The following is a 12040-nucleotide window of genomic DNA, read 5'->3' as shown; positions in this document are numbered from 1 at the left end:
TTCCCTGGCTCCGCGTCGTCCCCTTCCTAGGCCTCGCTATCGTCCACCACCGTGGTGCTCTCGGCGCGACGTGGTCAATGTAGTCAACGACCGAATTCCATCAGAAGAATACTGTACGTGGAGAGGCTGACAGCTGGGTCCATGGCAACCGCAAGGAAGTGCCTCCTTATTACGCGGAAAATAATTATTCCTCCACTTGACAGCAGGGATCCACCGGACGCCCACCAGTATTTCACGAAAAAACGTTTGCCCCTGACTGCTGGGACCCACCCAAGGGCCACCGTATTTCGTGAAAAAAACGTTCCCCCTGCTGTCAGCTTGGACCCACCGGAAGTGCCTCCTTATTACGCACAAAAAAATGAATACGCCTGTCATGGTTTTGTCATGGCAGATGTCCTAGAGAAAGGACTTAGTCGTGGAGCCATCGCGACGGGTTAGCTTGAAGGGGTTAAAGTGGACACAGGGACGCAAGAGAGTTTATACTAGTTCGGCCCCTTTGATGAAGGTAAAAGCCTACATCTAATTGTGATGGAATTGATGGGGTTTCGATGACTAGGGAGCAAACAAGCTTCACCTAAGTCTCGAGTTGTTGTCCGTTGTCCTTGAACCGCCGCCGGGTCGTCCCCTTATATACACGGCTGACGCCCGTCGGTTCATGGATTCCCAATACCGGCTCATAGTTGTGTCCGGTTTGGTCTCTACTTATTCCTAACTTACAATACAAGTTACATACCAACGCCGGTTTACAGCTACAGGCCTTGAACCGGCTATGGGCCTTGAGCCCTCATCTGCCTTCTTGGGTTTCAACATAGTTAACTACTGAAGAAGTTAACCCGGCCCAAAAGGCCGGTTTATGCCCAGTAGTGATATCCTCAACAACACCCCTGCTAGTTGGGACCCACCTTGGTGGGAGGCTGACTTGTGGGCCTACTAAGTTGACGAGGACGGAGGGCTTTGTAAACTTAGTCAATATAAACGATTCTAGCTCCAGTGACCATACGATGCCCATCCAACGGCCGTAGTGCTTCTTCAACCTCTGGTCTTCTTGCTCCAGCCGCACAAAGCAGCGCCGGTCGTGCCGCATGCTCCTGCCTCCCGTGGCCGGCCGTGCTGCCGCGGAGGCCTCACCGCCCCCTACTATTCCCACCGCTGGCCAGGCCCTGCGACGACGGCAGCCTCACACTGCAGCCAAACCAGTGAACCCTCGTACTACTCTCCGCGCGGGCTTCCACTGTCGCGTCTTCCCCGGCTCCCCGTCACCCCCTTCCTAGGCCTCGCCGTCATCCACCGCCTTGGTGCTCTCGGCGCGGCGTGGTCAACATGGTCAAGGAACGACTTCCATGGGACGTGGACTATACGTGGAGAGGATGACAGCTGGGTCCACGGCCGCAGCAAGGAAGTGCCCTTTATTACGCGGAAAATAATGATTCCTCCACCTGATAGCTGGGACCCACCGGACGAGCCACTGTATTTCATGAAAAAAATGTTTCCCCCTGACTGCTGGGACCCACCAGCTACATCTTTGCACGCAAGGAAGTGCGTCCAGGCAAAAAAAATGATTCGCCCCCCTGACTGCTGGGACCCACCAGCTACATCTTCGCAGGCAAGAAAGTGCCTGACAGTCGGGACCCACCTGGTCAAAGTGTATGTAGCGTTGTCATTCTGGTCGCGAACAAGTACGTACATATATACTGGTGGATGTAGAGGTGTGCACGTGTCGTAGTAGAGGCGCGTACGTGTTGTAGTAGAGGCGCGCACGTAGCATGTACACGTACGTATAGCGGCCAGGGTGCAAGAGAGAAAATACGTCCACGTATGTGTACATACGGGCAGGGTCTCGAACGCCTACTTGTGCATACATACGGCCAGGGCTCGTGTACATGGCTGGATCGGAACGGAGAAACAACATCTTCGTCGTGTTCATGGGGAGGCAACGGAATGCGTCGTGTTCATCGGGAGGCAACGGAACGCGTGGGAGCCAACCGACTGGGTCGGAACGGAATGCGTGGTCGTGTTCATCGGGAGGGCTTGGACGGAACAGGCGATGGAAAAGAGGCCTGGCGTACCACACAACGGAGGAAACAGACCTCCTACATTCGGAACGGGGTCCTGTTGATCGAGAGGGGTCTGGCGTACCACAAAACGGAGGAAATAGACTTCCTACGGTCGAAACGGGGGTCCTGTTGATCGGGATGGGTGTGGCGTACCACAAAACGGATGAAACGGACTTGTGTTGGAGCGCTACGGTCGAAACAGGGGTCCTGTTCATTGGGAGGGGTGTGGCGTACCGCAAAATGGGACTCCACGGGATACTTTTCGTCTCCACCGTCAACCTCCTCCAACCTCCACGGGCTACCGTCAACCTCCTCCAGCCTCCACCGCGCGCTACTCCACCGGCTACTGTTCAACCACCCCTCCACGGGCAGCCCTCCATCGTCTACTGTTCATCCAGCCCTCCACACCACGGGGTCCTGTTCAACCACCCCTCCACGGGCACCCCTCCACCATCTACTATTCATCCAGCCCTCCACCACACCACGGGGTCCTGTTCATCCAGAGGCAATGCCACCGCTCACTGTTCATCCAAACCCCACCCCCCCACAACTCTCACTGTTCATCCCAGAAGCAGCATCAATTGGCCTCAGTTAGCAGCAGTAGCAAAGGAATCGCTCGAGCGGGTTCAGTTAATAGCCATCGATCGATCGCTCGGGTTCAGTAACACGTAGCCTACAGTGCAATCGCTCGGGCTCAGTTAGAGCCCAATGCCTCGCTCGGGTTCAGTTAGAGCCAACGCCTCGCACACACGTGCGTACGTGTACGAGAGAAACGCGCATCGCTCGGCCCCCGACCTCCCACCGTAACCGGGAACTCCCTGAAATTTTCCTCCCCCTCACTTCTACCACGGTTTTTTCCGTCATGGACAGCCCAAAGAATGTCATGCAACTGCGTCTCCGGCCCGCTCAGGACGAAAAGCCCATTTTTGGTCATGATTTTTTGTCATAGAAGTAGGAGCCCACCACATCAATGATGATACTGGGTTTTGTCACAATTATCATCATAGAAGTGTCATATGTATGACAGAAAAAAATTTCATTCGACTCAAAATGTCACGGATGTGTCTTTTTTGTAGTGCTCCAAGTAAAGTTACCGATGGACGAAGACGAAAGAGGGGATTCCTTCCAGGGCATCCCCAACCTTAGGCTTTTGGTTGTCCTTGGATTTTACCTTGGGGTGCCTTGGGCATCCCCAAGCTTAGTCTCTTGCAACCCTTGTTCCATAATCCATCAAATCTTTACCCAAAACTTGAAAACTTCACAGCACAAAACTTAAAAGAAAATCTTCGTGAGCTTCGTTAGTAAAAGAAAACAAACAACAAATTCAAGGTACTATAATGAACTCATTATTTATTTATGTTGGTGTTAAACCTACTGTATTCCAACTTTTCTATGGTTCATAAACTGTATTACTAGCCATAGATTCATCAAAATAAGCAAACAACACACGAAAAACAGAATCTGTCAAAAACAGAACAGTCTGTAGTAATCTGTAGGTTTTGAATACTTATGTAACCCCAAAAATTCTGAAATAAATTTCTGGAAGTGAGGAATTTATCTATTAATCATCTTCAAAAAGAATTAACTAAATAGAAATTTCCAGTAAAAAATGGCAGCAATTCTCGTGAGCGCTAAGGTTTCTGTTTTTTACAGCAAGATCAAAAAGACTTCCCCCAAGTCTTCCCAACGGTTCTACTTGGCACAAAAACTAATTAAACACAAAAAACACAACCAAAACAGAGGCTAGATAAATTATTATTACTAAACAGGAACAAAAAGCAAGGAAAAAAATAAAATTGGGTTGCCTCCCAACAAGCGCTATAGTTTAACGCCCCTAGCTAGGCATGATGATTTCATTGGTGCTCACATAAAGGATAAGAATTGAAACATAAAGAGAGCATCATGAAGAATATGACTAGCATATTTAAGTCTAACCCACTTTCTATGCATATGGATTTTGTGAGCAAACAATTTGTGGGAACAAGAATCAACTTGCATAGGAAGGTAAAACAAGCATAACTTCAAAACTTTAAGCACATAGAGAGGAAACTTGATATTATTGCAACTCCTACAAGCATATATTCCTCCCTCATAATAAATTTCGGTAGAATCATGAATAAATTCAACAATATAACCATCACATAAGGCATTCTTTTCATTATCTATAAGCATAGAAAATTTACTACTCTCCACATAGGCAAAAAAATTCTTATTCAGAATAGTGGGAGTATCATAAGAAACTCGAATACTACAAATTGTTTCCACATTAAAAAGTAATGTTCAGAACAAGGATAATCATAATCATGACAAGTTTTATGAATATAATCATCACTACTTTTTATAGCATAAGTATCATCACAATAATCATCATAAGTAGCAACTTTGTTCTCATCATAATCAATTGAAACCTCTTCCAAAATAGTGGAATCATTACTAAATAAAGTCATGACCTCTCCAAATCCACTTTCATAATTGTCACAATAAGATTCAACACCCTCCAAAATAGTGGGACCGTTACTTCCTAAAGTTGACACTCTTCCAAACCCACTTTCATCAATATAAGCATCATAAATAGGAGGCATGCTATCATCATAGTAAATTTGCATATCAAAACTTGGGAGGTTAAACATATCATCTTCATAAAACATAGCATCCCCAAGCTTGGGACAAACATTAATTTCACCAACTACATTCTCAAACAAGTCATTCTCATCAAACATAGCATCCCCAAGCTTGGGCCTTTTCATATCATAAGCATAATCACTCTCATCATTAATAGTATGGATAGCACCAATAGTATAACAATTATCATCATCACAATGAGTAATAGGAGCAACATCATTTTGGAGGGGTACATTTTACCTTTGCTTCTTCGTCTTTTCTTTTCCTTCTACACATCAGGTGTGGGTTTAATCTTCTTTTCGGAGCTCCTTATTAATGAGATTGGTTGAATAGGAGGCTCCTCCTCGTTACCTGATTCATCGTAAGAAATAATAGGAGAATATTGGGAAGTCTCTTCCCTTTCATTAGTATTCTCTTCATCTTCTATTTGTTTTCTTGTCTTTATGTAATTGGCGATATAAGGATTTTCAATGCAATTCACCGCACAATACATTAAAATTTCTTCTAGATCAAAATCAAGAAATCTATGAAGATTAAATTTTGGAATACCCTCAGTTATACATTTCATTTCTTCATACCCCAAAAGAAGACTAAGCTCTTTATGATGCTCAAGGGTAATCAAGTTATCACAATTTTTGGACATGATTTTATCATGAAACAAATAGCATTGGAGCTTTAAATGATCATGTTCATTGCAAAGTTCACAAGGACGGTGATAAATATTGAATCTTTCAGCACAATCATCTAGCCTTTCTTGCAACCATTTAGTTTCCAAATACATATGCCTCTTGCAAAATCTATCTTCCCTATTTGGTGTGTACCTGCAAACTCTATGCACTCCACAAAAATTGACATGCTTATATGAGATATTTTCATCATGACTAGTGCAATCATCATTAGTACTATGGATATTCAAAGAGTTCATACTAACAACATTGCAATCATGCTCATCATTCAAAGATTTAGTGCCAAACATTTTAATGCATTCTTCTTCTAGCATTTTGGCACAATTATCGGAATCCTTATTTTCATGAAAGATATTAAAAAGATGAAGCATATGAGGTACCCTAAATTCCTTTTTTTAGTTATCTTTTATAGAATAAACTAGTGATAAAACAAGACACAAAAAGATTTGATTGCAAGATCTAAAGAAATACCTTCAAGCGCTAACCTCCTCGGCAACGGCGCTAGAAAAGAGCTTGATGTCTACTACACAACCTTCTTCTTGTAGACTTTGTTGGGCCTCCAAGTGCAGAGGTTTGTAGGACAGTAGCAAATTTCCCTCAAGTGGATGACCTAAGGTTTATCCATCCGTGGGAGGCGTAGGATGAAGATGGTCTCTCTCAAACAACCCTGCAGCCAAATAACAAACAGTCTCTTGTGTCCCCAACACACCCAATACAATGGTAAATTGTATAGGTGCACTAGTTCGGCGAAGAGATGGTGATACAAGTGCAATATGGATTGTAGATAATGGTTTTTGTAATCTGAAAATATAAAAAACAACAATGTAACTAATGATAAAAGTGAGCACAAACGGTATTGCAATGTGTTGAAACAAGGCCTAGGGTTCATACTTTCACTAGTGCAAGTTCTCTCAACAATAATAACATAATTGGATCATATAACTATCCCTCAACATGCAACAAAGAGTCACTCCAAAGTCACTAATAGCAGAGAACAAACAAAGAGATTATTGTAGGGTACGAAACCACCTCAAAGTTATTCTTTCCGATCGATCTATCATAGAGTTCATACTAGAATAACACCTTAAGACACAAATCAACCAAAACCCTAATGTCACCTAGATACTCCAATGTCACCTCAAGTATCCGTCGGTATGATTATACGATATGCATTACACAATCTCAGATTCATCTATTCAACCAAAAGAACTTCAAAGAGTGCCCCAAAGTTTCTACCGGAGAGTCAAGACGAAAACGTGTGCCAACCCCTATGCATAAGTTCACGAGGTCATAGAACTCACAAGTTGATCACCAAAACATACATCAAGTGGACCACATGATATCCCATTGTCACCACAGATAAGCACGTGCAAGACATACATAAAGTGTTCTCAAATCATTAAAGACTCAATCCGATAAGATAATTTCAAATGAAAAACTCAATCCATTACAAGAGAGTTGAGGGGGAGAAACATCATAAGATCCAACTATAATAGCAAAGCTCGCGATACATCAAGATCGTACCACCTCAAGAACATGAGAGAGAGAGAGAGAGACAGATCAAACACATAGTTACTGGTACATACCCTCGGCCCCGAGGGTGAACTACTCCCTCCTCGTCATGGAGAGCACCGGGATGATAAAGATGGCCACCGGAGAGGGATTCCCCCCTCCGGCATCGTGCCGGAACGGGTCTAGATTGGTTTTCGGTGGCTACGAAGGCTTCTGGCGGTGGAACTCCCGATCTAGGTTATTTTCTGCAGGTTTCTATATTTATAGGAATTTTTGGCATCGGTCTCACGTCAAGAAGGTTCTCGAGTCGTCCAAGAGGCAGGCCCACGCGCTTGGGGGGGGGGGGCGCGGGGGCGCCCCCCACCCTCGTGGACGCCCCGGGACTCTTCTGGCCCAACTCTTTTACTCCGGGGTCTTCTTTTGGTCCATAAAAAATTGTCAAAAGTTGATACGTCAATTGGACTCCGTTTGATATTCCTTTTTTGTAAAACTCAAAAACAAGGAAAATACAGAAACTGGCACTAGGCTCTAGGTTAATAGGTTAGTCCCAAAAATCATATAAAATAGCATATAAATGCATATAAAACATCCAAGGTTGATAATATAATAGCATGGAACAATCAAAAATTATAGATACGTTGGAGACGTATCACTTGTGACGCCGGGGCATCGCCAAGATTAGGCTCTTCTTACTCCTTATTCCTTCATCCATCGTAAGATAACCCAAAACTTGACAACTTCAATCACACAAACTCAACAAAAGCCTTCATGAGATCCATTAGTATAAGAAAACAAATCACTACTATAAGTGCCGTAGTAAACCAATTCATATTTTATTATTGCATTATATCTATTGTATTCCAACTTTTCTATGGCAAAATCTCATCAAAGAAAACCATAGAATCTTCAAAACAAGCACACAACGCAAAGAAAATAGAATCTGTCTAAAACAGAACAGTCTGTAGAAATCTGGATATTTCTACTTCTGTAATTCCAAAAATTCTGAAAAATTAGGACGGCCTGGGAAATTTATATATTAATCTAATGCAAAAGGAATTGGTATTTTATCTCACTCTTGTTAAAAATGTAAATTATTTCCGCGAGCGCAAAAGTTTCTGTTTTTTCAGCAAGATCAAACAACTATCACCCAAGAAGATCCTAAAGGATTTACTTGGCAGAAACACAAACTAAAACACAAAAAACACAATCATAACAGTAGCATAATTGTGCTAACACTCAAGAACAGAAAGCAAAAAGCAAAAATAAATTTTATTCATTGGGCTGCCTCCCAACGAGCGCTATAGTTTTACGCCCTTAGCTAGGTATAAAGAAAGGATCTAAGTTTTGTCATCTTTGGTTCTAGATCCATAAGATTACCTCATGATTGATTCATATGGTGGCGTAGTTCTTGCTCTAGGGAAGTGTTCGATGCCCCTCCTCAAAGGAAAATGGAACTTAATATTGCCCTCTTTCATATCAATCACGGCACTGATAGTGCGTAAAAACGGTCTACCAAGAATAATTGGACAAGATGGATTGCAATCAATATCAAGAACAATAAAATATATGGGCATATAATTCATATTTTCAAGAATAATAACATCATTAATTCTTCCCATAGGCTTTTTAATAGTGGAATCCGCCAAGTGCAAAAATAAAGAACATTCTTCAATATCGCTAAGACCAGGCACATCACATAAAGATTTCGGAATCGTAGAAACACTAACACCCAAGTCACACAAAGCAAAACACTCATAATTTTTAGTCTTGACTTTGATAGTAGGTTCAAATTCATCATGCAATTTTCTAGGAATTTAAACTTCTAATTCCAATTTTTTTCTAAAGCTTTCATCATAGCATCAACAATATGTTTAGTAAAAGCTTTATTTTGTTCATAAGCATGGGGTGAATTTATCATGGATCGCAACAAAGAAATACAATCATTTAAATAGCAACTATCATAAATAAAGTCTTTGTAATACAAAAGAGTGGGCACGTCACTAGTTAAAGTTTTGACCTCTTCAAACCCACTTTTATCAATTTTCTCAACAAGATTTTCACCCTCCGAAATATTGGGACACCTTATAACTAAAGTTGACTCTTCTCCAGTCCCTTTTTCATCAATATTTACTTTACTAAAAAAGGAATCAATAGAAGAAACACCAATCATTCTAAGATCGTCATCACTTTTACGAGAGTAATCACTAGAAAATGCTTTTTCTAAAAATTCTCTTTTAGCTCTAAGCATATCGGTTCTTTTCTTACTATCATCCATAGAAACATAAAGATATTTAATTGATTCCTCAACCTTAGGCACACAAATTTTCATCTTGAGGTTTTCCACATAATGAGAAATTCTATCAACACTTCTAGACAAATCATCAATCTTATTCAACTTTTCTTCTATGGTAGTGTTGAAAGATTTTTGTGTGTTGATAAATTATTTAATATTATTCTCAAGATCAGAGGTGTTCCTATTATTATTATAATAAGGATTTCCATAGGAATTACCATAATTATTAGAGGAATTACTAGGAAAAGGCCTAGGATTAAAATTACCTCTATAAGAATTGTTATTGAAATTGTTTCACGAGATAAAATTCACATCTATGGTATCACTATTTTCTTCAATCCAAGTCGAAAATGGCATATCATTGAAATCAATAGGAGCACTTTTACTAGCAACCAATTTCATAAGAGCATCAATTTTTTCACTCAAAGAAGAAATATCTTCAACTGAATTAACTTTTTTTACTAGTAGGAGCTCTTTCGGTATGCCATTGTGAATAATTTGCCATAATATTATCAAGAAATTTGGTGGCTTCACCAAAAGTAATTTCCATAAAAGTACCACCCGCGGCGGAATCTAAATGATTACGAGAAACAAAATTCAACCCCACATAAATTTTTTGTATGATCATCCAAAGATCTAACCCATGAGTTGGGCAATCCCTTAGCATCATTTTCATCCTTAACCAAGATTGTGCAACATGCTCATGTTCAAGTTTCTTGAAATTCATGATCTTGGTTCTAAGGGAAATAATTTTTGCAGGCGGAAAATACTTAGTGATAAAAGCATCTTTGCACTTATTCCAAGAATCGATACTATTGTGAGGCAAATAAGAAAACCAATTTTTTGCAGAATCACGCAAAGAAAACGGAAATAATTTCATCTTCACAATATCATTGTCCACATCATTTTTCTTTTGCATATCGCATAATTCCACGAAGGTATTAAGATGGGACACGACATCCTCATTAGGAGTACCAGAAAATTGATCTTTCACAACAAGATTCAGAAAAGTAGTATTAATATCACAAGACTCCACACTAGTGGCGGGAGGAGCAGGTGGAGTGCCAATAAAATCATTGTTGTTGGTATTTGAGAAATCACACAACTTGGTGTTCTCTTGAGCCATGATGACTACACAACAAGATTGTAGCGACCCGACCTCAGACGGTCAAGCCTCTGTGTATCTGTGCCATCCCTAGATCGGTATGCTGGCACACACAGTACATCAATGTATATATCAAAGTGCAATCACATGTATAAATAACGTAAAACTGATATATACCTCATAAGTCTCAGCGGAAACAAACAATCGGATGTGGAGTCCCATCAACTCCATCGGCAGGTTGAGTGTAGACCGTAACCCTATGACGTAACTCTTACTCATCGGAAAAAACATATCTGCAACATGAGACATTGCAGCCGTGTAGGTCAGTACATTGAATGTACCGGCAAGATCACTGTAAGAAAAACAGATGATAAACTATACTATATCCAATATGGCTTTGTGGCTCTGTATCTGAGCTTTGTTTGCATAAAAGCTGGTTTTATTTTCCCTACATCAAAGGAATTATCCGGGGTCTGTACTACGGAGTTTTCTATCATGACATGGTTCCGCCAACCGATGTCTCATAGCCCAAATCATCATAAGTTGCCCACAATTAATTTATCAGTTCGGTGTTGAGAGTTCCGAGATAGATCCAAGTCCAGAGGCTCAAATTGTCCGTAACTGGGGACACGGCTAATCGATTAGGTTTTAACCCTCTGCAGAGGTTTGTACACTTTACCCGCAAGATTCGATCCCTCTCTTTACATTCTCGCACTTCAGGGTGTTTGAGAATAAGATGACCGAAACATGGTCTTCCGAAGAGCTCCTCTGACCACTGTCCGATGCTCATCCAATCCTACCGTAGTTCTACATCTGGTAGCACCGTCCCAGCCAGAGTCACCACTAAGGTCAACCAAGCCAGAGCCCATAGTGACTTGCGGTTGCACAGGTAAGCTTCCGGGCATGAAGTATTCTTCCGTCTCTTTGAGTCTGGGTGAAGCTTCCCGGAAGATGTCATGGCGCTTCTCCATGCATCCCGGCCAACCACTGGTTTCTCCAGGGTGCCCGTCAACCGTCCTTCACCCAGTAGTGTGTATTGAATTCTTGTCTCGAGTCTCAAAATCTTGAGGAGTCCAGAAGATGCAGTCCTTACCGGTGTCATCATGAAGTTGTCTCCATTGACGTAGAGTCCTCCTTCTTCACACCACTCTCATGCACTCATACCAAACCCCGTCTACTATAGCGTAGCATTAAAACTATATAACGTCTCGGGCTTGATAACAGGGAGATGGGTTCCTACCTCATGCATTCTACTCAACTACAAGAAATCAATATCACTACTGGCGGGATTATTGAAAAGGTGCTACTACATGCAAATAAAACATAGGTATGAAAAACATGGTCAAAGTGAACTTTCCTGGTATTACTTGATGAAGATAATATCGCTCTTGCAAAACTTGATAGCACTATACACAACTCTTCGACGAAAATCTATATAGTAAAACATAGTATTCGCATAAGCAAACATACTAGCAAGCAATTTCTAACACTCACAAACAAAATCAAAAAATAAAAATGCAATTCACAAAGAACACAAAATAATAAACCAATGAAAACTACTAAAGAAAACTACTAAAGAAAAATTCTAAGACACAACCCAAAATAGCTTTGTCCTAAGTAAAATTTATCAACAAAGAAAATACTGAAAATAAACAGAAAAGAAAATATAAAACAACTAATTTTAACATAAAGTATTTTTCATAAACTTTTAATAGCAAAAAGAAACAAATAAAAAGATTTTATGAAACACTAACTATGACCTAAACAA

The sequence above is a fragment of the Triticum dicoccoides genome, chromosome 7A (genome assembly GCF_002162155.2).
Source record: "Triticum dicoccoides isolate Atlit2015 ecotype Zavitan chromosome 7A, WEW_v2.0, whole genome shotgun sequence".
Classification (NCBI taxonomy): Eukaryota; Viridiplantae; Streptophyta; class Magnoliopsida; order Poales; family Poaceae; genus Triticum; species Triticum dicoccoides.
The sequence above is the reverse complement of the archived record's forward strand: the minus strand, read 5'-3'. Positions refer to the sequence as shown.